Consider the following 25,597-nt stretch of genomic DNA (forward strand, 5'->3'; position numbering starts at 1 on the left):
AACCCTGAAAAAAACACACAGTCTAGTTTGAGGGAGAAGTTGGGGACCCCCCTCCCACCTTCACTGACCTCCATATACATGATGTCCCTCCTGACGTATTCATATTTCCCTCCCCACATGAACTCAAAGACCATCCGTGTCAACAGTCTCCTAAAGGTCTTTGGCAGTGGATATACATAAGCCAGATACATTAAAGCTGGCAAAACGTCGGCTTTCAAAACAATCACCTTCCCCAAGAAGGACAACCGCCGTGACTTCCACAACCCAAACTTCACCCTCACTCGTGCAAACACCAAGTTCCAATTAAGCAACTCGTTCCCTTTCTTTTGAAAAACTACCCCTAAAATCTTTACCCCATTCTCAGATTCTTGTAGCCCGCCCGGCACCGACCACACTGTACTCCACCCGCCACACCCCATTGCCACCGACTTCTGCACATTAAGCTTGGACCCAGAGGCAGCTGCGAACTGCCCGAACCTGTGCAGCGCTTGCCTCACACCACTCTCAGATGTCAAAAACAGTGTGGCGTCGTCTGCGTACTGCAGGATTTTAAGTACCTCACCTCCGCTCCCTGGTAGCCACAACCCATGCACCGCCGGGTCTGCCCTCAAGCAACATGCCAAAGCCTCTACAAACAGCACATACAACAAGGGGGACAGAGGGCACCCTTGCCTCACCCCAGAAGACTGCAAAAACCACTCCCCCCTATGCCCATTAACCACCACCCTGCTACCTACCTCTGTGTACAAAATCCTTAACCAACGCAAAAAAAAACCCCAAACCCTAAATGTGCCAAAATCCTAAATAAAAACCCGTGATGAACTCTATCAAAAGCCTTCTCCTGATCCACGTTCACCAGCAACAAAGGGATCCTCTGAGCTTCCACCCATGCGATCACATCTCTGACCAGAACTAGGTTCCAAAAAATCGATCGCCCCGGGACTCCGCAGGTTTGGTCCGAATGTACCAAATCCGGCATCACAGTCCTCAAACGGCTCACGAGGACCTTAGCAACCAGCTTGTAATCCGTGGACAACAAGGTGATTGGTCTCCAGTTCTTTAAGTCCGTCATATCCCCCTTTTTAAACAAAAGCACTATCGAACCATCCCTCATAGTCCTACTCAACTTGCCATCCCTGTAGATCTCATTCAGGACAGCAAGGAGCTCTGGTCCCAGCAGATCCCAAAAGGCGGCATAGAACTCCCTAGGGAGCCCATCCACCCCTGGGACCTTCCCATCCTTGAGAGACTTTAGAGCACTTTCCAATTCCTCTAAAGTGAGGGGCTTCTCCAAGGTCTCCTTCACACTGCTAGACAACCGGTTTCTCAGAAAACTCAAGAAATAATTCCCCAGTCCTTCATCAACCACTTTCTCCTCAAACAGCTTGGAATAAAATTCTGTTGCACACTCCACCATCTCTGTGTTCGTATGCACCACATCACCGTCCCTAGTGCGCAATGCTTTAATCACTGTCCCCCTCTGTCTCACCCTCACCTGCTGAAAGAAGAAGGCAGAACACGTCTCATGCTGGTCAATATAATTCTGGCACCTACGTACCAAAAATCGCCGAGCTTTGTCTTCAAAAAGGGTTCTCAAACGGGCTTTTAAGGCCCTCAATAAACCGTGATCCATGGCTTGCCCTGCATTCTCCCTAGTATACAACATCTCGATCCTCTTCACAGCTTTCTCCACCTCTTTCATATCCTTCCTCCTAACACTTCTACAAAAATCCCCAACAAACACCCTGATCTTTCCTTTAACACATTCCCACCAATCAACCAAAGATGAAAAACAACCTTGCAACCCAACCCATTCCCTGAACCATGCCCGAAACTGCCTCCTGAAATTCTCATCCTGCAAAACTGTCACATCCATCCTCCACACATCTCTTCCGAAGCTCAACGTGCCGAGCTCCAACTCACACAGCACCCCATCGTGATCAGAGAACCACGATGGGCGCAAGACCATGCCCACCACCCGCACCCCCTGGGGCACAAACCAGTAATCTAATCGGCTCCTGACACCCCGCGAGTTCCTCCACGTACATCCCTGCTGGTTAGGGAAAAGACACCTATACGCGTCTTTCAGGCCAAACTCCCTCACTACCCTCCCCCAAAACTGTCCTGTAAAATCCACCTCACGCCCCTTATCCAAACACACATTAAAATCTCCCCCCAACAACACCACACGGTTTGTATAAAGCAGTGGCGTTATGGCTTCAAAACATTCCTTCCTCTCCTTAAGGTTCACTGGGGCATAAACATTGATTAACCGCAAGCACACGCCCATCCACTCCGCATCCACACACAGCACTCGGCCTGGCCACACAGACATTGCATCGCCCACCGCCCACCCCCTCCCATTAAACACCATCCCCACTCCCGACGAACGGACCCCACCCACACTCCATCTGGCTTCCCCCTCCTTCCATTCCTCAGAAAAAAACCCTATATCTCTCCTATCCTTTAAATGAACCTCCTGTAAGAATGCAACCGAAAAAACCACGGACTTCAAAGATATAAAAAACGCCGTCCTTTTCACCTTATCCTGCAACCCTCTCACATTTGCAGTAAAGGCAAAAAAACCCATTGTTGCATTATTAACTAAAATCCGCACTACTCAAAAATTCCTCTATATTAGCCGTGTCGTGTGTTGGACCCTCATAACTGCCTACGCTACTCGGAGAGCTAGCAGACCAGATATGACCTATCTGGCTTCCGCCCCACTCCCCCAACCTATCTTCTGTATTACCCCAACTCTCGCCCCCTACAGCTGGGGCCTCCATAGCAACACCTCCACCCTCACCCGCTTCCTCCCTTCCTATAACTTTCGTTATTGACCTGGGAGGCGAGAGCGACTCCCCTCCAGGCTTGTCCTTCTGTTTCCGCTTCCTTTTTTTCTTTTTCCCCACCACTGTTTCAAAGTCATCTCCCCCGCTTCCCTCTTCTGCTGTACTGTCACCATCACTCATCTCCATATCCTGCAGATCCCCAGAACCCACCCCCCCCCCCACCTCTCCCAAATCTCCCCTGTCCCCAGATTCCCCAGTGCCCTCTACCCTATCGCTCACCAAACCACTACCCCCCGCCCCATCCCCCTTATCTTCAGCTACTTCTCTCTCAACCTCACTCCTCTCTCCCCCCTCCACCGGTAACCCAGCTCCCTTATCTCTATCCTCCCCCACTGTAACCCCTTCCCCACCCCTTCTAAACCCGTCCCCCTCTTCCCTCGCCTTCCCCCTACCCTTTTTCTTTTTCTTGCCCCTCCCTGCGCCCCCTACCTTCCTAACTTCCTCCTCTGTACCACCCAATTCCATATCCCCACCTTCCTGCACTCCCTCCTCCTCCTCCTCGCTCGTCCCTTCGTCTTCCTGGAACCCTGCTAGTCCGGTGCGAAGAGCTATTACCCTCTCCGGCTGCCGTTCAAAACAATCTTTAAACAAATGTCCCGCCTCATTACACAAGGAGCACCTCGGCCTCTCCTCGCAATCCCTCACCTCGTGTCCCTCCTTCCCACACCTCCGACAAATCATCTTAGTGCAATTTGCCACCAAGTGACCCTCCCCCCCACATCTTCTACACAGTTTCGGTTGCCCTGCATAAAACAAATAACCCTGATTGGAACCCAAGAAAAAATTAGCCGGTGGATGCCTGAAACCATCCTTCGACGAATTGTCCGGCTGAAACCGGACTCTATACTGCCACCGACCCGTCCATACCCGCACCCCATCCCTCAACATCCACCCATCGTTCAAGATTTCCACATACCGACTCAGAAAAGCATAAATGTCCGTTTCCAACACAAAAGGGTTGTGCATGTGCACCGTCACCACTCTGTCCTCTTGTGCCCAAAGTCCCACCACTTCAAAGTTCTCCAATTGTCCAGCATCCTTTTTTTCTCTGGCCGCCCGAAACACATTCCAGTACATCGTTGCAGATTCAAAGGTCACATTGAAAAATCGCAGAGAGACATAACTCTGCACGCAAAACACATCCTTCAAATCCACGCTCAAAACTCGCATCAACACATGCCGGGAGAAGTCCTCTCTCCCCGGCATCAGGCCAACATCACCCAACCACCGGAACTGGATGGTGTTCTTCAGTCCAGGCCCTGCTGCAGGCTGACCCCTCCAGTTCCTAGCCTCCATGTCGCCGGCAAAAGAAAGTCACAAAAGCCCCGGGAAATCGCCTGGCTCCCCAGCACAGGGTAACCCCTGAGCTGAGGAGAACCCAGGCCGCGCTGCAAGGTGACGATCGCCTTCACCAGTCCTTGGAGACGCCCGATCCTTCCAAAAGAAAAAAGACTCCGACCCTCCTCCTGGCTCGTCTGTATCCCGGACTTCAAAAAAGGTTCCGCCGCGCCTTCTCTCCTCTTCCTCTTCTCCGCCGTCGCCCTTCTCGTCCCCCAGCCAAGTCCTCAAGCCGCGGGCCTGCCACGTACTTTTTGGATCTTGGCCAAAAGGCCGAGAAGCGATGCCCGACGCCGGCCTTGGGCGGGCGCGCGGGCGTCCGGCTGGCGCGCAGCGGCGCAGGCCGACGCCTCTGGAGCCCGGTCCGCACGCGGCTGCCGGCCGCCCGGACTCCGCTCTCCCCCTCTCTTGCCTGCCTGCTTGCTCGCCTGCCTGCCCGCCAGTCCCGGGCGGGGGCCCTGCTCTTTGATCTCCTGTCAACGGCCCGACAACGACCGCAGCCGCGGGGGGCGCCAGCCGGCCGGCCTCCTTAGCTTAGGCCCCTCCCACCAGCAGCAGCCGTGCCGAGTGAGCTGCAAGCGAAAGCGGACCGTCGGCACCTGCGGGCAGAGGCAAGGGGCAGCGCTCTCTCGGGAGGGACGGGGACACACACACACCTGCCTGCCTGCCGAAAAAAAGAAAGAAAAGGTGTATATACTAAGTTTTTTGGAGGGAAAACGGCCGGCTGTCGAAAGGGGCCCGCCTGCAAGGACGGGGACACACACACACACACACACACACACACACACACACACACACACACACACACACACACACAAGCCACGCCTGCCTCCCTGGAAAAAGGAGGAAAAAACTAAGTTTTTTGGAGGGAAAACGCACGGGAGCCGAAAAGGGGGCCGGCCTGCTTGCCGAGAGAGTCGAGGCGCGGGAAAGTGCACGGAGGGAGCACGGGAACGGGGAGGGGGAGAGAGAGAGACACAGAGACACACAGATGGACGAGAGACGAGACCGGAGAGGAAGGAGCTCCGGTCCACCTCGCTTGCTTGCTAGCTACGTCTGTCTTTTCACCGCTGAGAGAAGGTAGTGCACCGTTCCCGGAGGCGCTGCAATACCGGGCCGATGCGTGGAGAGGACGGAGCAAGCTCCTGATCCAGCTCCCTGTTCCAAAAATCCGTTTAATATGTGGTCCCCCGATGGGGGACGTATCAGATATTAAACTGATAAGAACAGATACTACACTTGATCTTAGCCAAAAGGCCGAGAAGCGATGCCCGACGCCGGCCTTGGGCGGGCGCGCGGGCGTCCGGCTGGCGCGCAGCGGCGCAGGCCGACGCCTCTGGAGCCCGGTCCGCACGCGGCTGCCGGCCGCCCGGACTCCGCTCTCCCCCTCTCTTGCCTGCCTGCTTGCTCGCCTGCCTGCCCGCCAGTCCCGGGCGGGGGCCCTGCTCTTTGATCTCCTGTCAACGGCCCGACAACGACCGCAGCCGCGGGGGGCGCCAGCCGGCCGGCCTCCTTAGCTTAGGCCCCTCCCACCAGCAGCAGCCGTGCCGAGTGAGCTGCAAGCGAAAGCGGACCGTCGGCACCTGCGGGCAGAGGCAAGGGGCAGCGCTCTCTCGGGAGGGACGGGGACACACACACACCTGCCTGCCTGCCGAAAAAAAGAAAGAAAAGGTGTATATACTAAGTTTTTTGGAGGGAAAACGGCCGGCTGTCGAAAGGGGCCCGCCTGCAAGGACGGGGACACACACACACACACACACACACACACACACACACACACACACACACACACACACACACAAGCCACGCCTGCCTCCCTGGAAAAAGGAGGAAAAAACTAAGTTTTTTGGAGGGAAAACGCACGGGAGCCGAAAAGGGGGCCGGCCTGCTTGCCGAGAGAGTCGAGGCGCGGGAAAGTGCACGGAGGGAGCACGGGAACGGGGAGGGGGAGAGAGAGAGACACAGAGACACACAGATGGACGAGAGACGAGACCGGAGAGGAAGGAGCTCCGGTCCACCTCGCTTGCTTGCTAGCTACGTCTGTCTTTTCACCGCTGAGAGAAGGTAGTGCACCGTTCCCGGAGGCGCTGCAATACCGGGCCGATGCGTGGAGAGGACGGAGCAAGCTCCTGATCCAGCTCCCTGTTCCAAAAATCCGTTTAATATGTGGTCCCCCGATGGGGGACGTATCAGATATTAAACTGATAAGAACAGATACTACACTTGATCTTAGCCAAAAGGCCGAGAAGCGATGCCCGACGCCGGCCTTGGGCGGGCGCGCGGGCGTCCGGCTGGCGCGCAGCGGCGCAGGCCGACGCCTCTGGAGCCCGGTCCGCACGCGGCTGCCGGCCGCCCGGACTCCGCTCTCCCCCTCTCTTGCCTGCCTGCTTGCTCGCCTGCCTGCCCGCCAGTCCCGGGCGGGGGCCCTGCTCTTTGATCTCCTGTCAACGGCCCGACAACGACCGCAGCCGCGGGGGGCGCCAGCCGGCCGGCCTCCTTAGCTTAGGCCCCTCCCACCAGCAGCAGCCGTGCCGAGTGAGCTGCAAGCGAAAGCGGACCGTCGGCACCTGCGGGCAGAGGCAAGGGGCAGCGCTCTCTCGGGAGGGACGGGGACACACACACACCTGCCTGCCTGCCGAAAAAAAGAAAGAAAAGGTGTATATACTAAGTTTTTTGGAGGGAAAACGGCCGGCTGTCGAAAGGGGCCCGCCTGCAAGGACGGGGACACACACACACACACACACACACACACACACACACACACACACACACACACACAAGCCACGCCTGCCTCCCTGGAAAAAGGAGGAAAAAACTAAGTTTTTTGGAGGGAAAACGCACGGGAGCCGAAAAGGGGGCCGGCCTGCTTGCCGAGAGAGTCGAGGCGCGGGAAAGTGCACGGAGGGAGCACGGGAACGGGGAGGGGGAGAGAGAGAGACACAGAGACACACAGATGGACGAGAGACGAGACCGGAGAGGAAGGAGCTCCGGTCCACCTCGCTTGCTTGCTAGCTACGTCTGTCTTTTCACCGCTGAGAGAAGGTAGTGCACCGTTCCCGGAGGCGCTGCAATACCGGGCCGATGCGTGGAGAGGACGGAGCAAGCTCCTGATCCAGCTCCCTGTTCCAAAAATCCGTTTAATATGTGGTCCCCCGATGGGGGACGTATCAGATATTAAACTGATAAGAACAGATTTTTTTTTTTTTTGTTTTTTTATTACAAAAATACAAAATACAACAAACCAAAAAACACATGGACATCCGAAAAACAAAATCCAAAACCAAAAAGTCACGAAACACATCAAACTAACAGAAACCATTCATTATCATAATCCCGCCCCTTTTCCAAAAACCAGTCCCTCCCCAATCCTCAAATTACTCCCGAACCCTTAGAAAAGACAAAAAAATACAAACATAAAAAAAACTCCTAATACAGAAACTGCACACCAGAAAACACCCCAATGAAAAACAACCCCTCCCGATGGTCCTTCGCCGCTGCAGGACCCCTCCTTTGAATGTCCCATTGGATGTGCCTTGTGCTGTCCTGCCACACCTTCCAGGCGATGCCTTCTACTGTGTCGCCCCTTCTGTGGCTGACCAAGTCCTCCCGGGAAGCCCAAAGATGAAACCTGACAAAGCTAACAGTCCATCTTCAAAAGAGTTCACAGAAACCTTGTCAAACAGCAAAATCAAACATACAGAAACACAAATAACAAAAACAAAAACCCCGCGAGAAGCCTATCAAATCATGAAACAACAAAAAAACAAAACAGCAGTAGTCAGACATCAGCCAATACCTTCCACTTTTCCTTAACAGCGTGGAAACTCCACTTCCTTTTATCTGCGGCCACCATACATCTGACATCCCATAGGACTTTATTCCACACCCCCCCCACATCACATGTCACTCCCTTCTTCACCAGCAAATTTCTTGCGGCCCACAGTTCAATTTTCACAAAACTTATCAAAAACCATAACAAAAAAACCATTCCTTTCGTTCTTCCCCCCCTCCTCACACCAAACATTATTGTCGCAAGGTTCAATGCAAAAGTGCCATCTATGGCTCCCAAAAGAGCGTTACTCTTTTCCCACACTTTTTGAGCAAAATTGCACGACCAAAAAACATGCTCGATGCTCTCCTCAAAATGACAACCCGTTCGGGGGCACCCAACCTGCTTGGTCAACTTATGCTTATATAGCACAGCTCTTACAGGGAGCCTCTTCCACACCGTTAACCAATTAAGGTCCAGACAGTCCAGACGCAAACCCTTAGGCTGCACTCTTCCCCAGATCTCGTTAGCGACGCCCCCCACAACCCTGGCTTCTGCTCTTTCTATTATAGCGCAATACAGTGCCCTGTGGTCCAGCAGCTCCGACTCATCCACCGACTCCAGATGCTTCCTTATCCAGGACACTGCATGCCTGTAATGCCAGGGTAGATCTTCTCCGTGGGGGACGTCGTTCTTCCAGCTGGTGAGTCTGCGCATGCTGTTCGATAACCAAAATCTCACAAAGTACTGGTAATCATGTGACACAGGCTGTTTCAAAGCAGCACACAAACCAGACACAAACAAACAGTTCAGCTTAATCGGCATGTGTGGTACTGATCTGCCCCCCTTTTCTATGGGTCTATACATATCAACCCGTCTTACATATTCATATTTTTTGTTCCACACAAAACGAAAAACTTCTCTGACCAGATACCTATTATACCTAGCCGGCATAGGATACACATTTGCTAAATACGTGAGGGCAGGCAACACGTCTGTTTTTAATACAATTACCTTCTCGATATAAGTAAGCCTCCTGTCGCCCCATCGGAGTAGTCTTTTCCTGACTACCTCCAAAGCCTCTTGCCAGCTGCTATGAATAGTGCTTTGGTCATGAAAAGAAACCCCCAAAACTTTCAGAGGACCTCTGCAGCAATTCAGGCCGCAGAGACTCCCTTTTTCGCCCCTCCAACACCCGAAATATTTGATTTTGCTTTTTTGTCTATTTAACTTTGCTCCAGACATCCGGGCAAAGCTATCAAAAAGCCCCAGAGCCACCTGCAGACTTTCCTTCGACCCTACCATCAAAGTGATGTCATCAGCGTACAAAGTCATCTTCACTCGCCCCCCGCCACTCCCAGGCAACATTATGCCTTCCACACGCGGGCTCGCGTTAACCATCCTCACAAAGGGTTCCAAGTACAGCACAAATAATAGCGGCGACAACGGGCATCCTTGTCTCACGCCCACCTTCTGTTCTACCAGTTTCCCCAGGAATCCATTCACCACCACCCTACTCCCTACTTGCTTATACAAGGTCTTTAGCCACCCAATAAAAAGCACGCCGAAACCCATCCTTTCCATCACAGCCCACAAGAACTGATGCGACACTCTATCAAAGGCCTTCTCCAAATCCAGGCTCACCAGTGCAAGGGGGATGTTCCTCTGCTCAGACCACGCTATTGTGTCCCTAACCAGCTGCAATGACCAGGTAATTTTCCTTCCCTGGACCCCACACGTCTGATCTTTCCCAATCACTTTGTCCAACACTCCTTTCATCCTATTAACTAACACCTTTGCGAAAAGCTTATAGTCCGAGCAGAGCATTGTTAAAGGCCTCCAATTCGCAAGCTCTGTCGGTTGGCCTTTTTTATACAACAGAGTCAAAACCCCTTCACTCATCGATCGTCCCAGGACGCCCATGCAAAAAACCTCCCTCATTACCTCGAGCAAGATCGGCCCCAATATACCCCAGAAAGTCCTATAAAATTCTGATGGCAGACCATCAATTCCAGGCACTTTCCCATCTTTTGTGTCAGCTAAGGCCAACCTAAGCTCCTCTAATGTGAAAGGGCTTTCTAAGAGGGTCCTACTCTCCTCCGGCAGCTGTGAAACAATACAATCCAGAGAGGTGAGATCTATCTCCCTTCCCATCTCTTTTTCAGAAAAGAGACACTGATAATAGTCAAACACTGCCTCCAACATACCGTCTATGCCTGCTACTATCGTGTTCTCACCCACTCGAACCCCATCCAGCCGTCTTTTAGCCTGCTGCTTTCTCACCTGTCTGAAAAGATAAGAGACGCAGGTCCCTTGCTGCAGGGATGAGTCTACCCGGGTCTTAAAAATGAAACTCTTTGCCCTCTCCTCGTGATACGCCCTTAACTGCCTCTTAGAAGCTGCCACCTCAGTCATGTCCACTGACACCCCATCATTAAGAAGAGCATAAAGCTTATTCAGCCCTTCCTGGAGCAGCCTCCCCTCTTTCCTCACTTTTTTCTGACGTTCCAGACAATAGAACCTCGTTTCACTTTTAACTTTCTTCTTAGTCTGCTCCCACCAGTCCAACACAGAGACACGCTGTTGCCTTCCTGCCCACCACCTGTTCAAGTTCAGACTCATACGATCCACATACTCTCTCTCTCCCAAAACCGCAACATTCATTCTCCACACACCCTTCCCATACATCCCGCCTGCCAGGCTCAAATCCACTTCTACAATATCGTGATCCGAAAGCCAGGCCGGGCGAGTGGTGATTCCTCCAACTGCCACCTCCCTAGATACAAAAACATAATCAAGACGTTTTGCCACACCTGACGCGTTCCTCCAGGTAGGCACCACCCCTTTTCCTTGAAAACGCACTGCACTATCAACTAAATTGAAGCGCGTCAGCAGTGTGCGCAGCTGCTTTGCCCCCGCCTCATCCTTATTAACGAGGTCGACATTAAAATCACCACCGACGACCAGAAGCCTATTTGTGGCGCACAAAGGGAACAGCTCTTTAAAAAAATCTGCCCTCATGGATCCTACAGCCGGAGCATAGACACACACGACTCTAAAACGACACTCACCAACACTCAAATCAACACTCAAAGCTCTGCCCGGCACCACTACAGCACTCCCTTCGACTAAAACATCCCGATTCCCAATCAACACACCCACACCCGACGAGTGAACCCCGCCCACACTCCACCTAGAATCCCCTCTATCCCACTCACGCGCAAAACCCACCACATCTTTATTATCCTTCAAATGAACCTCCTGTAAAAGACAGACATCAAAATTAAAAGGCCTCAAAGACTGGAAAACTGCAGTCCTTTTCACTTTGTTCCTCAGTCCCCTGGTATTTAAAGTGAGAACCTTAATGGCCATGAATAGTCACTTCACAGTTTTTCTTCCCACCTATCGATGATAGCCATCGCCGCTATATAAGCGTCCCGCACATCCGCTTCCTGACAGCCACTCACAGCCAATCTTGTGATTCTCCTAGCCGATCCATCGTTCTCGAGCTTCACTCCCGGAAATCTTTTGGGTATGTTTTTAAGTCCACCCGCCCTGCTCGGGAACCTCACAGTCCCGTTCTGCCATTCACACTTCTTTAAAAAAAAAGACGAGGCATCCAACTTTTTCACATACCGGCCATCCTTCCTATAAACCCCCGCAGCAAAGGCTTCCTTTGCCTTCCCAGCACTGTTCCTCCACTGCTTCACAAGATCAGAGAAAAGATATTTTTTCGCGATTATCTCTGAGTGGTTTCTTCCATATACTTGAATGCGCCTCACTTCTTTGCCAACGCACTCACACTTGTACTTAATTCCTTTCTTCTGCAGATCCTGCTCTTCAAACCCGGCTGGCCAATTGACCTCTCTGTTCTTCTCATGCCATTTGCAGAGGTCAATGAAGTCCCTGGGGAGGTCCGAGTCCAGCCAAAGGCCTTCCTCGCTCCCCAGCTTCTGCTCAGCCTGGACGCCCTCATCCGTCCCAGGTATGCAAGAAACATCGGATGACACTGAGCATTCTCCGGATTGGGGCAGGACAGGCCCCTCATCACGGACTTCACCCTCCTCAGGTGTGTAAGCTGCCACCAGGGCCTCTGAGACAGATGTTTCACTCAGTGTCAGATCCTCTGCACCTCTATCAGCTTTCTTGGCCACTAGGGCATCCGACCCTTGCGCCTTCCTCTTTATGGATTTCTTCGACACTGACGGTCCTCCTTCTCCCCCTTCCTCCATCCTCTCATCCCAACTCACGCCCGGGGCACAGTGCACCTCCTGTCCGACTTCTATCACTGCCGCCTTCAAAAGGTCTAGTCCTGGCGTCTCTGAAACCTCTGAAAAGCCGTCAGTCTCCGAAAAATTTCCATCTGCTGGCTCGATTTGCATATGCAAATTTGACTCCGCCCCTGCCTCTGCGTCTCCCACCACTTCTCCGGTCTCCTCTCCTTCCTGGCCTTCCATTAAGAAGCCTCCGTCTTTTGAAAACCTTCGGCTTCCCTCTTTACCAGGCTCCCTATTTTCAGCCTCCTCACCACTGACACGGCCCGCACCTTCCGAAACTTCATCCACCTTCCTTCGTCTCTCCTCCTCATTCGCAGCACCTGGTCTCACACCTGCAGCACCACTAACAACTTCTGAAAAAGTCCTCTTCCGCAACGCACAGTCTTTAAACACATGCCCTGCACCGCCGCACAAATTACATCTTCTTTCTTCCTTGCATTCGGAAGATAAGTGACCAACCCCCTCACATCGTCTGCAAATTCGCTCCCTGCAATCCACTACATGGTGTCCCTCCTTTCTGCATCTCCTGCAGACCGAGGGCTGTCCATAATAAAATAAGTACCCCCTGTTGGAGCCTATCTCAAACGACGCCGGCGGGTGCAAAAGGCCGTCCGGAGACGACCCATCTGCTCTGAAGCGCACTCTGTAACGCCTCCGCCCTGTCCAATAATTCTTCCTGTCTATGAGCTTCACCCCTATGCCCTGAATGTCCACGAAGCGCTTCAAGAAACAGACTATGTCCTCTTCTGGCACATAGGGGTTAAACATCGTCACTGTCAAAGTTCTTAGCTCCCTGGCAAACAAAGGCTCCACATAGTAGTCGACAAAGGGCTTTTCCTCCCTCCTTCTGTTCACCACTGCCCAAACATTCCTGACAAGATCCTCCGAGATGAGCGAAAGGTCAAAACATCGCTTACCCGGGAAGTCTTGCAGGCAGAAAACGTCCTCGGGCTCCAAGCGCAAGGCAGCGCCGATCACCTCGTCCTCGAACTTGTCCCTCGAAACAAAATCCGTCTTCTCCCCGTCGTCTCGCTGCACAAACCGAACGGCATGCCGCACTCTCCCTTCTCTCGAAAAGGCTCCTCCTTCCATCGTCTCAAAAAAATGGCCGGAAAAAAAACCGCCACGCAAAAAAAGCTTCGAGTCTCCTCGAAAAAAAGCGATCCGTCTCTTCCTCTTTCTTCTGGCCAAGATGCAAGCTGCGGACAGGCCACACACTTGATCTTAGCCAAAAGGCCGAGAAGCGATGCCCGACGCCGGCCTTGGGCGGGCGCGCGGGCGTCCGGCTGGCGCGCAGCGGCGCAGGCCGACGCCTCTGGAGCCCGGTCCGCACGCGGCTGCCGGCCGCCCGGACTCCGCTCTCCCCCTCTCTTGCCTGCCTGCTTGCTCGCCTGCCTGCCCGCCAGTCCCGGGCGGGGGCCCTGCTCTTTGATCTCCTGTCAACGGCCCGACAACGACCGCAGCCGCGGGGGGCGCCAGCCGGCCGGCCTCCTTAGCTTAGGCCCCTCCCACCAGCAGCAGCCGTGCCGAGTGAGCTGCAAGCGAAAGCGGACCGTCGGCACCTGCGGGCAGAGGCAAGGGGCAGCGCTCTCTCGGGAGGGACGGGGACACACACACACCTGCCTGCCTGCCGAAAAAAAGAAAGAAAAGGTGTATATACTAAGTTTTTTGGAGGGAAAACGGCCGGCTGTCGAAAGGGGCCCGCCTGCAAGGACGGGGACACACACACACACACACACACACACACACACACACACACACACACACACACACACACAAGCCACGCCTGCCTCCCTGGAAAAAGGAGGAAAAAACTAAGTTTTTTGGAGGGAAAACGCACGGGAGCCGAAAAGGGGGCCGGCCTGCTTGCCGAGAGAGTCGAGGCGCGGGAAAGTGCACGGAGGGAGCACGGGAACGGGGAGGGGGAGAGAGAGAGACACAGAGACACACAGATGGACGAGAGACGAGACCGGAGAGGAAGGAGCTCCGGTCCACCTCGCTTGCTTGCTAGCTACGTCTGTCTTTTCACCGCTGAGAGAAGGTAGTGCACCGTTCCCGGAGGCGCTGCAATACCGGGCCGATGCGTGGAGAGGACGGAGCAAGCTCCTGATCCAGCTCCCTGTTCCAAAAATCCGTTTAATATGTGGTCCCCCGATGGGGGACGTATCAGATATTAAACTGATAAGAACAGATACTACACTTGATCTTAGCCAAAAGGCCGAGAAGCGATGCCCGACGCCGGCCTTGGGCGGGCGCGCGGGCGTCCGGCTGGCGCGCAGCGGCGCAGGCCGACGCCTCTGGAGCCCGGTCCGCACGCGGCTGCCGGCCGCCCGGACTCCGCTCTCCCCCTCTCTTGCCTGCCTGCTTGCTCGCCTGCCTGCCCGCCAGTCCCGGGCGGGGGCCCTGCTCTTTGATCTCCTGTCAACGGCCCGACAACGACCGCAGCCGCGGGGGGCGCCAGCCGGCCGGCCTCCTTAGCTTAGGCCCCTCCCACCAGCAGCAGCCGTGCCGAGTGAGCTGCAAGCGAAAGCGGACCGTCGGCACCTGCGGGCAGAGGCAAGGGGCAGCGCTCTCTCGGGAGGGACGGGGACACACACACACCTGCCTGCCTGCCGAAAAAAAGAAAGAAAAGGTGTATATACTAAGTTTTTTGGAGGGAAAACGGCCGGCTGTCGAAAGGGGCCCGCCTGCAAGGACGGGGACACACACACACACACACACACACACACACACACACACACACACACACACACACACACACAAGCCACGCCTGCCTCCCTGGAAAAAGGAGGAAAAAACTAAGTTTTTTGGAGGGAAAACGCACGGGAGCCGAAAAGGGGGCCGGCCTGCTTGCCGAGAGAGTCGAGGCGCGGGAAAGTGCACGGAGGGAGCACGGGAACGGGGAGGGGGAGAGAGAGAGACACAGAGACACACAGATGGACGAGAGACGAGACCGGAGAGGAAGGAGCTCCGGTCCACCTCGCTTGCTTGCTAGCTACGTCTGTCTTTTCACCGCTGAGAGAAGGTAGTGCACCGTTCCCGGAGGCGCTGCAATACCGGGCCGATGCGTGGAGAGGACGGAGCAAGCTCCTGATCCAGCTCCCTGTTCCAAAAATCCGTTTAATATGTGGTCCCCCGATGGGGGACGTATCAGATATTAAACTGATAAGAACAGATACTACACTTGATCTTAGCCAAAAGGCCGAGAAGCGATGCCCGACGCCGGCCTTGGGCGGGCGCGCGGGCGTCCGGCTGGCGCGCAGCGGCGCAGGCCGACGCCTCTGGAGCCCGGTCCGCACGCGGCTGCCGGCCGCCCGGACTCCGCTCTCCCCCTCTCTTGCCTGCCTGCTTGCTCGCCTGCCTGCCCGCCAGTCCCGGGCGGGGGCCCTGCTCTTTGATCTCCTGTCAACGGCCCGACAACGACCGCAGCCGCGGGGGGCGCCAGCCGGCCGGCCTCCTTAGCTTAGGCCCCTCCCACCAGCAGCAGCCGTGCCGAGTGAGCTGCAAGCGAAAGCGGACCGTCGGCACCTGCGGGCAGAGGCAAGGGGCAGCGCTCTCTCGGGAGGGACGGGGACACACACACACCTGCCTGCCTGCCGAAAAAAAGAAAGAAAAGGTGTATATACTAAGTTTTTTGGAGGGAAAACGGCCGGCTGTCGAAAGGGGCCCGCCTGCAAGGACGGGGACACACACACACACACACACACACACACACACACACACACACACACACACACACACAAGCCACGCCTGCCTCCCTGGAAAAAGGAGGAAAAAACTAAGTTTTTTGGAGGGAAAACGCACGGGAGCCGAAAAGGGGGCCGGCCTGCTTGCCGAGAGAGTCGAGGCGCGGGAAAGTGCACGGAGGGAGCACGGGAACGGGGAGGGGGAGAGAGAGAGACACAGAGACACACAGATGGACGAGAGACGAGACCGGAGAGGAAGGAGCTCCGGTCCACCTCGCTTGCTTGCTAGCTACGTCTGTCTTTTCACCGCTGAGAGAAGGTAGTGCACCGTTCCCGGAGGCGCTGCAATACCGGGCCGATGCGTGGAGAGGACGGAGCAAGCTCCTGATCCAGCTCCCTGTTCCAAAAATCCGTTTAATATGTGGTCCCCCGATGGGGGACGTATCAGATATTAAACTGATAAGAACAGATTTTTTTTTATGTTTTTATTACAAAAATAACAAACTACAACACACCAAGGTAAGACAACAACAACATTTCCACCATTCAAACAAAAAGAACAAATCAGCCCCCCCTTGGAACAATAGCAACACCCCATATGATATTACACTCCACAGTCAAGATCAAAAATCAGAAAGCCACAAAGTATAAATAAGACAATATTCATATGAGTTCAAACAGAAAACCTCCAAAACACAGTCACCGAAAATATTTACACAAATTCCTTACATTACCATAATCCCGCCCAGTATGCAAAATCAATCCCTCCTCCATCCCCAACATTTCCATTATTATTATAAAACCAAGAAATACAGAAACAAAACCATACACAGAAAAACAATTCAACACCCCAAAGAAATTAACCCCTTCCACCTTTCTTTTGCCGCTGCAAAACCCCACCGCAGGACGTCCCACCGGACACGTCTGCTGACATCGTTTTTAACTTTACAAAATACCGACACGGCTGTAACACTACCGCCGTGCTCCACCAGCTCCTTCCTAGCTGCCCATATATAAAACTTAACTAAACTTAGTATAAACCATAACAAAAATTCTGTATTCCATTTCCTCGCTCCCTTTATCCCTCGAATCACCACCCGGCTCGTTAAAACAAAATCAAGGGCGACTTTCTGCAAGAGCTCCTCGCAGTGACCCCACACCCTTTGGGCGAAAACACAACCCCAGAATACATGTAGTAGGGTCTCCACCTCAGAACAGTCGGGACGCGGGCACTTGTCCTGCCTGGACAATCCATGCCTGTGGAGCGTGTCCCTCACGGGCAACCTGTTCCAGAGCAACCGCCAGTTGAGGTCCTTGAGTCTGTGTTCTAGACCCACCGGCTGGATCTGCCTCCACTCCTCCTCCGACACCCCCACGACCGCAGGTTCCCCCTTCTCCATAATAACCCTATACATTTGCCTGTGGTCCGTTGAACCCAAGCCCTTCCTGAACTCCGGATGTTTCTGGAGCCACACCACAGCATGCCTATAATGCCAAGGCAGCTTTTGTGCCTTCGGCGTTGTGTTCGTCCACACTACCAGGTGTTTCATCGTAGCTGCGAACCACAAACGAATAAAACAAACACAGAGGTGATCCGGGTCTTCGTATAGGGTTTTACACAGATTTGCAATGAAAATAGTGTCTAACTTCAACGGGAAGTCCGGAACAGCCCTACCACCCCCCTCCACTGGCCTGCACATGTCCGCCCTCCTTATATACTCATGCGTTCCACTCCAAACGAAGTGGAAGACCGCCCTCACCAGGTCTCGGCGGAGCCGAGCAGGCAGGGGGAACACACAGGCCAAGTGAAGCAGCAGTGGCAGTACGTCCACCTTTAAAACTAGCACTTTCCCCGTGTATGTCAGCGACCTATTCAACCACAGGCCCATCTTTTGCTTAACCTTCCCCATCCTCAGGTCCCAATTGATCCTGGCCGAGTCCTGCGTATGGTAGAGAACTCCCAGAATCTTCACCGGCCCCGTCACCAAGGTAAGACCACCCGCCACATCTTGTCGTTCTTTCCACTTGCCAAAATATTTAACAGTACATTTTGACGTGTTCAAAAAAGCACCTGTCCCTCTGGTCTGACTCTCTACTATCTGTAGTACTTGTGAAAGGCTGCTGTCAGTGGTAAGAAACAACGAAATATCGTCCGCATAGGCAGCTATTTTTGCCTGTGCTCCCCCACTCCCCGGGACCACCACCCCTTCCACCCGGGGATCACCTCGAATCAGATGTAGAAAGGGTTCTATGTAGAGCACGTACAATAAGGGGGACAGAGGGCATCCTTGCCTCACCCCGCACCTGACTGGAATACCCATGCCTAGCTTACCATTAATGCATACCCTTGAGATGACATTGTTATACAAAACCTTGATCCATCTAATGAAGCCTTCGTCCAACCCCACTCTTTTCATCACCTCCCAAAGGAAAGTGTGATGTACCCGATCGAAAGCCTTGTTCTGATCAAGGTTCACAAGCATCATCTCAAGGTTCCTGTCTTCCACCCATTCTATCACGTCTCTGATCAACTGCAGGTTCCACTTTACGTTTCTGCCCTCCACACTGCAGGTTTGATCCCTACTCACCAGATCCGGCATCACCTTCCTCAGCCGTCTCCCCAATACTCTGGCCAAGATCTTATAATCGGTGCAGAGTAATTGGATCGGCCTCCAGTTCTCCAGATCTTCTTTATCCCCTTTCTTATAAACCAGAGACATGATACCAGTCCTCATCGTTCTTCCTAACTCACCCTCCTTCAGGACTTCATTATAGACCTCCAACAGCACCGGTAGTAACCTGTCCCGGAAGGTGACATAAAAATCTGTAGGAAGCCCGTCAATCCCAGGGGTAGTACCTTTTCGCAGGCCACCAATGGCTTCTCCTATCTCCGTCAGTGTTAGATCCCCACACACACCTTCCACACCAACCGTCTTCCTGTCGAAACCCACCAACCACTCATCCCACAAGCTCGCATCCACTGGTTTCTCTGAAAATAAAAACCTGTAAAAATTAGTTGCACACCTCACCATGCCTTCTATATCTCTGACAATGGACCCATCTTCTCTCCTCAGACCCTCAAAGAGAGTCTTCTTCTGTCTGGCTCGGACCGAGCCAAAGAACTGAGCTGAGCACTTCTCCTCGCCCTCCATCAGGGTGCCCTTAAGCCTAAACAAAAAATCCTTCGCTCGCTCTAACCAAAGTTCTTTCAGCCTGAGCTTGAGCTCTGAAACTTTTGCCATATCAAAAGCACCGCCCTGGTTGGAAGCCACATACAGATCTTCAAGTTCCTGCTGCAATCTCTCAAGCTCTCTTCTCTCTGCTACTTTCTTTTGGCAACAGTAGGAAATAGAAGCTTTGGAGATAGCCCTTTTACAGGCCTCCCACCAAAGAACCGCTGTCGGGTACCTCCCCCTCTGTAACTGGAAGCGTTCCAAAAGCGCAACTATCATGCTCCGATAATCGGCTTCCAATAACACTTTCGTGTTCAGCTTCCAGTAATTTGATTTAGGGTCCATACCATCTGGTATCAGATCAACCGACAGCAACAGATGATCTGAAAACCAAACCGGGGTAACCTGTGCCGCCTGTGTCAACCCACGCAGGGTGGTGAAGATATAATCCAGTCTTCTAAAAACACCCCTTCCGTTACTCCATGTGTGCATTCTCCCTCTCTGACTAAGATCTTTATGACCGTCCTTTAAATGAAACCGTGATATTAATTCCTTAAAACTACCCACACTCGCACCACTCACGTCACACACATCCATATTAAAATCCCCTCCCATCACCACCACCCTATTAGTAAACAGATGTGGCTCAAGATCTCTTAAAAACGCCGCCTGGAGCCGTCTTTCGGCAGGCCCGTAGACAGCTATCAGACGGACCTGCAGTCCGTCCCATACACCATCTACGACCATAAGCCTTCCCGGGACTATGATATTGACATCGTTAGCCGTGAAATTCGGGGTTCCACAAAGGATCCCAATTCCAGACGAGTGCACTCCCCCTACGCTCCACCAAGACTCCCCTTTAACCCAATCTCTCTTAAAGGTGGCAATATCACCTCCCGTGCCTAAATGTACCTCCTGCAGGAAACAAAAGCCGAATTGGCGCGCTTCTAAATATTTAAAGACGCCAATCCGCTTAACATGATTTTTAAGCCCTCTGGCGTTAACCGTACATACTGTGCGACTCATGTTGGATCAAAAGGAGTCCGCAGCTGTAACCCGTCTCCCAAACTAAAGTCACTTTGTATTCCGATAGGGCTAAGGACATTCTCCATCCCACTTGGAACCCGCGGGGACCCCTCCCCCAGGGATGATGGACTTACCCCAGGATCATCGGAGGTCAGAAGGTGGGTACCGCCGTCTTTCCCGGACTGTTCTGAGGTCTCCGAAACAGAAACTTCCTGTTCCACCACTATGTCCCCTTGGCCCGGGGGTATGGGGTCATCGAGCGTACTAACCGCGGCTGAGGCTTCCAAGGGGTCAGCCTCCTTACCCAGCTCTTCACCCCCCTCCCTCTGTTCCCCTTCCTCCCCACCCCCCCCTTCCCTGCCCCCTTCCCCTTCCCCTTCCCCCTCTACACCCTCCTCCACCCCTTCCTCCTTCCTACCCCCTTTCTTACCCTCCCCCCTCGCCCTCTTTACAGCAATCGCCTTTTTACGTCTCGGCCTTCTCTGTCCACTCTCTCCATCTTCTACCTTCTGGACCTCGACGTCGCTGGTTTCCGAGTCCTCCTCGGAATCTAGGACCTGGAAACGATTGGTCACCGTCTCAAACAAGCACACGTCAGACCTCATTCTTCTCTTTTCAGCCGCCGACTTCCTCTTTGTGGCCCTGCTCGGCTGGATGGACCACTCCGGCGACCCCGATTCTGCCTCCTCCACCTGTTCGGCCCATGATGAGGTCCCCGGACGCGCCTCTTCAGGTACCTCGGTCGCCGTTGCTGGCTCCTCTGGTCTATCGCCTCTGTCCTCTCTTACGTCCGCACAAGGCCTCTGGGTGGTCGCAGCCTTCTGCGGTGGTCTGGTCTCGTCTCCCCTCGAGCCCTCCGCCGAGGTCCGCACCACATCTGCAAAACTCCGGCTCTTCCTCGGACAGACCCTGTAAACATGGCCTTCTGCCCCACATAGGTCACATGTCAAAACCTTGGTGCAATCCTTTGTGTCATGAGTTGTGGCCTTACACTTTCGACACACACCACCGGGACAGTTCATAGCCACATGTCCTCTCTGAAAACATTTCTTACATGTCACAGGTTGGCCCGGGTAAAAGAGGTAACCCCTATTAGGCCCTATTGAAAAATAAGCCGGGGGGTGAACCACACCCTCGCCCTCAGACGGCTTAGGTCTCAGCCTCACCGTATAGCGCCTCTTACCAGTCCACACTCTGAGGACGTCTAAATCTTTCTGGCCTTCTCCCTGGACATCCACGAACCTGGATAAAAAGGTAATTATGTCCCTTTCTGGTACCCGGTGGTTAAACAAATGAATTGTCAAAGTCCTGAGTTCCCTGGCGAACAACGGCTCTATCAGGAACTCATTAAGTGGAGCCACCTCCTTTCCCTCGCACACTCTCTCCCAAGCCTTCTCACAAAGTTCGTCGCTCGCGAGAGACAGGTCGTAAATCCCTCGAACCGGGAAGTCTTGCAAACAATCGATGTCCTTCAACTCGATCCCCAAAGCCTTCATCAGGACCACTCGTTCAAACCGCTCACGGTTCATCCAGTCCTTCTTCCTCTCCGCATCCTTCACCACAAAGCGCACTGTGCACCGCATCAGCCCCTCACGGGACAGAGGGTGCACAGCCGCCGGACCGCGGGCCCGCTCACCACCGCCGACCGCCGTCATCTTGGAGGCCCCACTTCGCCCCCTGGGCTCAACCCAGGGCGACTACCCGTGGTGACCTTTGGTGGACGTCTGCTCCGGTCTTCTGGTGGTAAGGATCCGCCCGTCTGGTCTGGTCTGGTTCCGCCGTTCGTCGTCTTCTCCTTCTCCTCCTCGCCTTCGTCGTCTTCACCTTTTGACAAGTCCTCGGACCGCGGTCATGCCACGTATCGTCGGAACTTGGCCAAAAGGCCGAGAAGCGATGCCCGACGCCGGCCTTGGGCGGGCGCGCGGGCGTCCGGCTGGCGCGCAGCGGCGCAGGCCGACGCCTCTGGAGCCCGGTCCGCACGCGGCTGCCGGCCGCCCGGACTCCGCTCTCCCCCTCTCTTGCCTGCCTGCTTGCTCGCCTGCCTGCCCGCCAGTCCCGGGCGGGGGCCCTGCTCTTTGATCTCCTGTCAACGGCCCGACAACGACCGCAGCCGCGGGGGGCGCCAGCCGGCCGGCCTCCTTAGCTTAGGCCCCTCCCACCAGCAGCAGCCGTGCCGAGTGAGCTGCAAGCGAAAGCGGACCGTCGGCACCTGCGGGCAGAGGCAAGGGGCAGCGCTCTCTCGGGAGGGACGGGGACACACACACACCTGCCTGCCTGCCGAAAAAAAGAAAGAAAAGGTGTATATACTAAGTTTTTTGGAGGGAAAACGGCCGGCTGTCGAAAGGGGCCCGCCTGCAAGGACGGGGACACACACACACACACACACACACACACACACACACACACACACACACACACACACACACAAGCCACGCCTGCCTCCCTGGAAAAAGGAGGAAAAAACTAAGTTTTTTGGAGGGAAAACGCACGGGAGCCGAAAAGGGGGCCGGCCTGCTTGCCGAGAGAGTCGAGGCGCGGGAAAGTGCACGGAGGGAGCACGGGAACGGGGAGGGGGAGAGAGAGAGACACAGAGACACACAGATGGACGAGAGACGAGACCGGAGAGGAAGGAGCTCCGGTCCACCTCGCTTGCTTGCTAGCTACGTCTGTCTTTTCACCGCTGAGAGAAGGTAGTGCACCGTTCCCGGAGGCGCTGCAATACCGGGCCGATGCGTGGAGAGGACGGAGCAAGCTCCTGATCCAGCTCCCTGTTCCAAAAATCCGTTTAATATGTGGTCCCCCGATGGGGGACGTATCAGATATTAAACTGATAAGAACAGATACTACACTTGATCTTAGCCAAAAGGCCGAGAAGCGATGCCCGACGCCGGCCTTGGGCGGGCGCGCGGGCGTCCGGCTGGCGCGCAGCGGCGCAGGCCGACGCCTCTGGAGCCCGGTCCGCACGCGGCTGCCGGCCGCCCGGACTCCGCTCTCCCCCTCTCTTGCCTGCCTGCTTGCTCGCCTGCCTGCCCGCCAGTCCCGGGCGGGGGCCCTGCTCTTTGATCTCCTGTCAACGGCCCGACAACGACCGCAGCCGCGGGGGGCGCCAGCCGGCCGGCCTCCTTAGCTTAGGCCCCTCCCACCAGCAGCAGCCGTGCCGAGTGAGCTGCAAGCGAAAGCGGACCGTCGGCACCTGCGGGCAGAGGCAAGGGGCAGCGCTCTCTCGGGAGGGACGGGGACACACACACACCTGCCTGCCTGCCGAAAAAAAGAAAGAAAAGGTGTATATACTAAGTTTTTTGGAGGGAAAACGGCCGGCTGTCGAAAGGGGCCCGCCTGCAAGGACGGGGACACACACACACACACACACACACACACACACACACACACACACACACACACACACAAGCCACGCCTGCCTCCCTGGAAAAAGGAGGAAAAAACTAAGTTTTTTGGAGGGAAAACGCACGGGAGCCGAAAAGGGGGCCGGCCTGCTTGCCGAGAGAGTCGAGGCGCGGGAAAGTGCACGGAGGGAGCACGGGAACGGGGAGGGGGAGAGAGAGAGACACAGAGACACACAGATGGACGAGAGACGAGACCGGAGAGGAAGGAGCTCCGGTCCACCTCGCTTGCTTGCTAGCTACGTCTGTCTTTTCACCGCTGAGAGAAGGTAGTGCACCGTTCCCGGAGGCGCTGCAATACCGGGCCGATGCGTGGAGAGGACGGAGCAAGCTCCTGATCCAGCTCCCTGTTCCAAAAATCCGTTTAATATGTGGTCCCCCGATGGGGGACGTATCAGATATTAAACTGATAAGAACAGATACTACACTTGATCTTAGCCAAAAGGCCGAGAAGCGATGCCCGACGCCGGCCTTGGGCGGGCGCGCGGGCGTCCGGCTGGCGCGCAGCGGCGCAGGCCGACGCCTCTGGAGCCCGGTCCGCACGCGGCTGCCGGCCGCCCGGACTCCGCTCTCCCCCTCTCTTGCCTGCCTGCTTGCTCGCCTGCCTGCCCGCCAGTCCCGGGCGGGGGCCCTGCTCTTTGATCTCCTGTCAACGGCCCGACAACGACCGCAGCCGCGGGGGGCGCCAGCCGGCCGGCCTCCTTAGCTTAGGCCCCTCCCACCAGCAGCAGCCGTGCCGAGTGAGCTGCAAGCGAAAGCGGACCGTCGGCACCTGCGGGCAGAGGCAAGGGGCAGCGCTCTCTCGGGAGGGACGGGGACACACACACACCTGCCTGCCTGCCGAAAAAAAGAAAGAAAAGGTGTATATACTAAGTTTTTTGGAGGGAAAACGGCCGGCTGTCGAAAGGGGCCCGCCTGCAAGGACGGGGACACACACACACACACACACACACACACACACACACACACACACACACACACACACACAAGCCACGCCTGCCTCCCTGGAAAAAGGAGGAAAAAACTAAGTTTTTTGGAGGGAAAACGCACGGGAGCCGAAAAGGGGGCCGGCCTGCTTGCCGAGAGAGTCGAGGCGCGGGAAAGTGCACGGAGGGAGCACGGGAACGGGGAGGGGGAGAGAGAGAGACACAGAGACACACAGATGGACGAGAGACGAGACCGGAGAGGAAGGAGCTCCGGTCCACCTCGCTTGCTTGCTAGCTACGTCTGTCTTTTCACCGCTGAGAGAAGGTAGTGCACCGTTCCCGGAGGCGCTGCAATACCGGGCCGATGCGTGGAGAGGACGGAGCAAGCTCCTGATCCAGCTCCCTGTTCCAAAAATCCGTTTAATATGTGGTCCCCCGATGGGGGACGTATCAGATATTAAACTGATAAGAACAGATACTACACTTGATCTTAGCCAAAAGGCCGAGAAGCGATGCCCGACGCCGGCCTTGGGCGGGCGCGCGGGCGTCCGGCTGGCGCGCAGCGGCGCAGGCCGACGCCTCTGGAGCCCGGTCCGCACGCGGCTGCCGGCCGCCCGGACTCCGCTCTCCCCCTCTCTTGCCTGCCTGCTTGCTCGCCTGCCTGCCCGCCAGTCCCGGGCGGGGGCCCTGCTCTTTGATCTCCTGTCAACGGCCCGACAACGACCGCAGCCGCGGGGGGCGCCAGCCGGCCGGCCTCCTTAGCTTAGGCCCCTCCCCACCAGCAGCAGCCGTGCCGAGTGAGCTGCAAGCGAAAGCGGACCGTCGGCACCTGCGGGCAGAGGCAAGGGGCAGCGCTCTCTCGGGAGGGACGGGGACACACACACACCTGCCTGCCTGCCGAAAAAAAGAAAGAAAAGGTGTATATACTAAGTTTTTTGGAGGGAAAACGGCCGGCTGTCGAAAGGGGCCCGCCTGCAAGGACGGGGACACACACACACACACACACACACACACACACACACACACACACACACACACACAAGCCACGCCTGCCTCCCTGGAAAAAGGAGGAAAAAACTAAGTTTTTTGGAGGGAAAACGCACGGGAGCCGAAAAGGGGGCCGGCCTGCTTGCCGAGAGAGTCGAGGCG

The 25,597-nt window shown here is 55.1% G+C and overlaps 9 non-coding genes across 9 annotated transcripts; all 9 read right to left on the reverse strand.

Moving 5' to 3' along the window:
* Positions 1–5,268: 5,268 nt before the first annotated feature.
* On the reverse strand, positions 5,269–5,459 carry LOC148806079 (U2 spliceosomal RNA). Its single transcript, XR_016089822.1, has one exon. It is a non-coding gene; the product is annotated as a U2 spliceosomal RNA (small nuclear RNA).
* Positions 5,460–6,252: 793 nt separating this feature from the next.
* On the reverse strand, positions 6,253–6,443 carry LOC148806080 (U2 spliceosomal RNA). The gene has a single exon (XR_016089823.1). It is a non-coding gene; the product is annotated as a U2 spliceosomal RNA (small nuclear RNA).
* A 787-nt stretch (positions 6,444–7,230) lies between these two features.
* Positions 7,231–7,421, reverse strand: LOC148806081 (U2 spliceosomal RNA). The gene has a single exon (XR_016089801.1). It is a non-coding gene; the product is annotated as a U2 spliceosomal RNA (small nuclear RNA).
* A 6,854-nt stretch (positions 7,422–14,275) lies between these two features.
* LOC148806082 (U2 spliceosomal RNA) lies at positions 14,276–14,466 on the reverse strand. The gene has a single exon (XR_016089824.1). It is a non-coding gene; the product is annotated as a U2 spliceosomal RNA (small nuclear RNA).
* Positions 14,467–15,259: 793 nt separating this feature from the next.
* On the reverse strand, positions 15,260–15,450 carry LOC148806083 (U2 spliceosomal RNA). Its single transcript, XR_016089825.1, has one exon. It is a non-coding gene; the product is annotated as a U2 spliceosomal RNA (small nuclear RNA).
* A 789-nt stretch (positions 15,451–16,239) lies between these two features.
* Positions 16,240–16,430, reverse strand: LOC148806084 (U2 spliceosomal RNA). Its single transcript, XR_016089788.1, has one exon. It is a non-coding gene; the product is annotated as a U2 spliceosomal RNA (small nuclear RNA).
* A 6,379-nt stretch (positions 16,431–22,809) lies between these two features.
* Positions 22,810–23,000, reverse strand: LOC148806085 (U2 spliceosomal RNA). The gene has a single exon (XR_016089826.1). It is a non-coding gene; the product is annotated as a U2 spliceosomal RNA (small nuclear RNA).
* Positions 23,001–23,789: 789 nt separating this feature from the next.
* LOC148806086 (U2 spliceosomal RNA) lies at positions 23,790–23,980 on the reverse strand. Its single transcript, XR_016089827.1, has one exon. It is a non-coding gene; the product is annotated as a U2 spliceosomal RNA (small nuclear RNA).
* A 791-nt stretch (positions 23,981–24,771) lies between these two features.
* LOC148806087 (U2 spliceosomal RNA) lies at positions 24,772–24,962 on the reverse strand. The gene has a single exon (XR_016089829.1). It is a non-coding gene; the product is annotated as a U2 spliceosomal RNA (small nuclear RNA).
* Positions 24,963–25,597: the final 635 nt, after the last annotated feature.

Source organism: Atractosteus spatula, unplaced genomic scaffold, assembly GCF_055471065.1.
Source record: "Atractosteus spatula isolate fAtrSpa1 unplaced genomic scaffold, fAtrSpa1.hap1 Scaffold_58, whole genome shotgun sequence".
NCBI lineage: Eukaryota > Metazoa > Chordata > Actinopteri > Semionotiformes > Lepisosteidae > Atractosteus > Atractosteus spatula.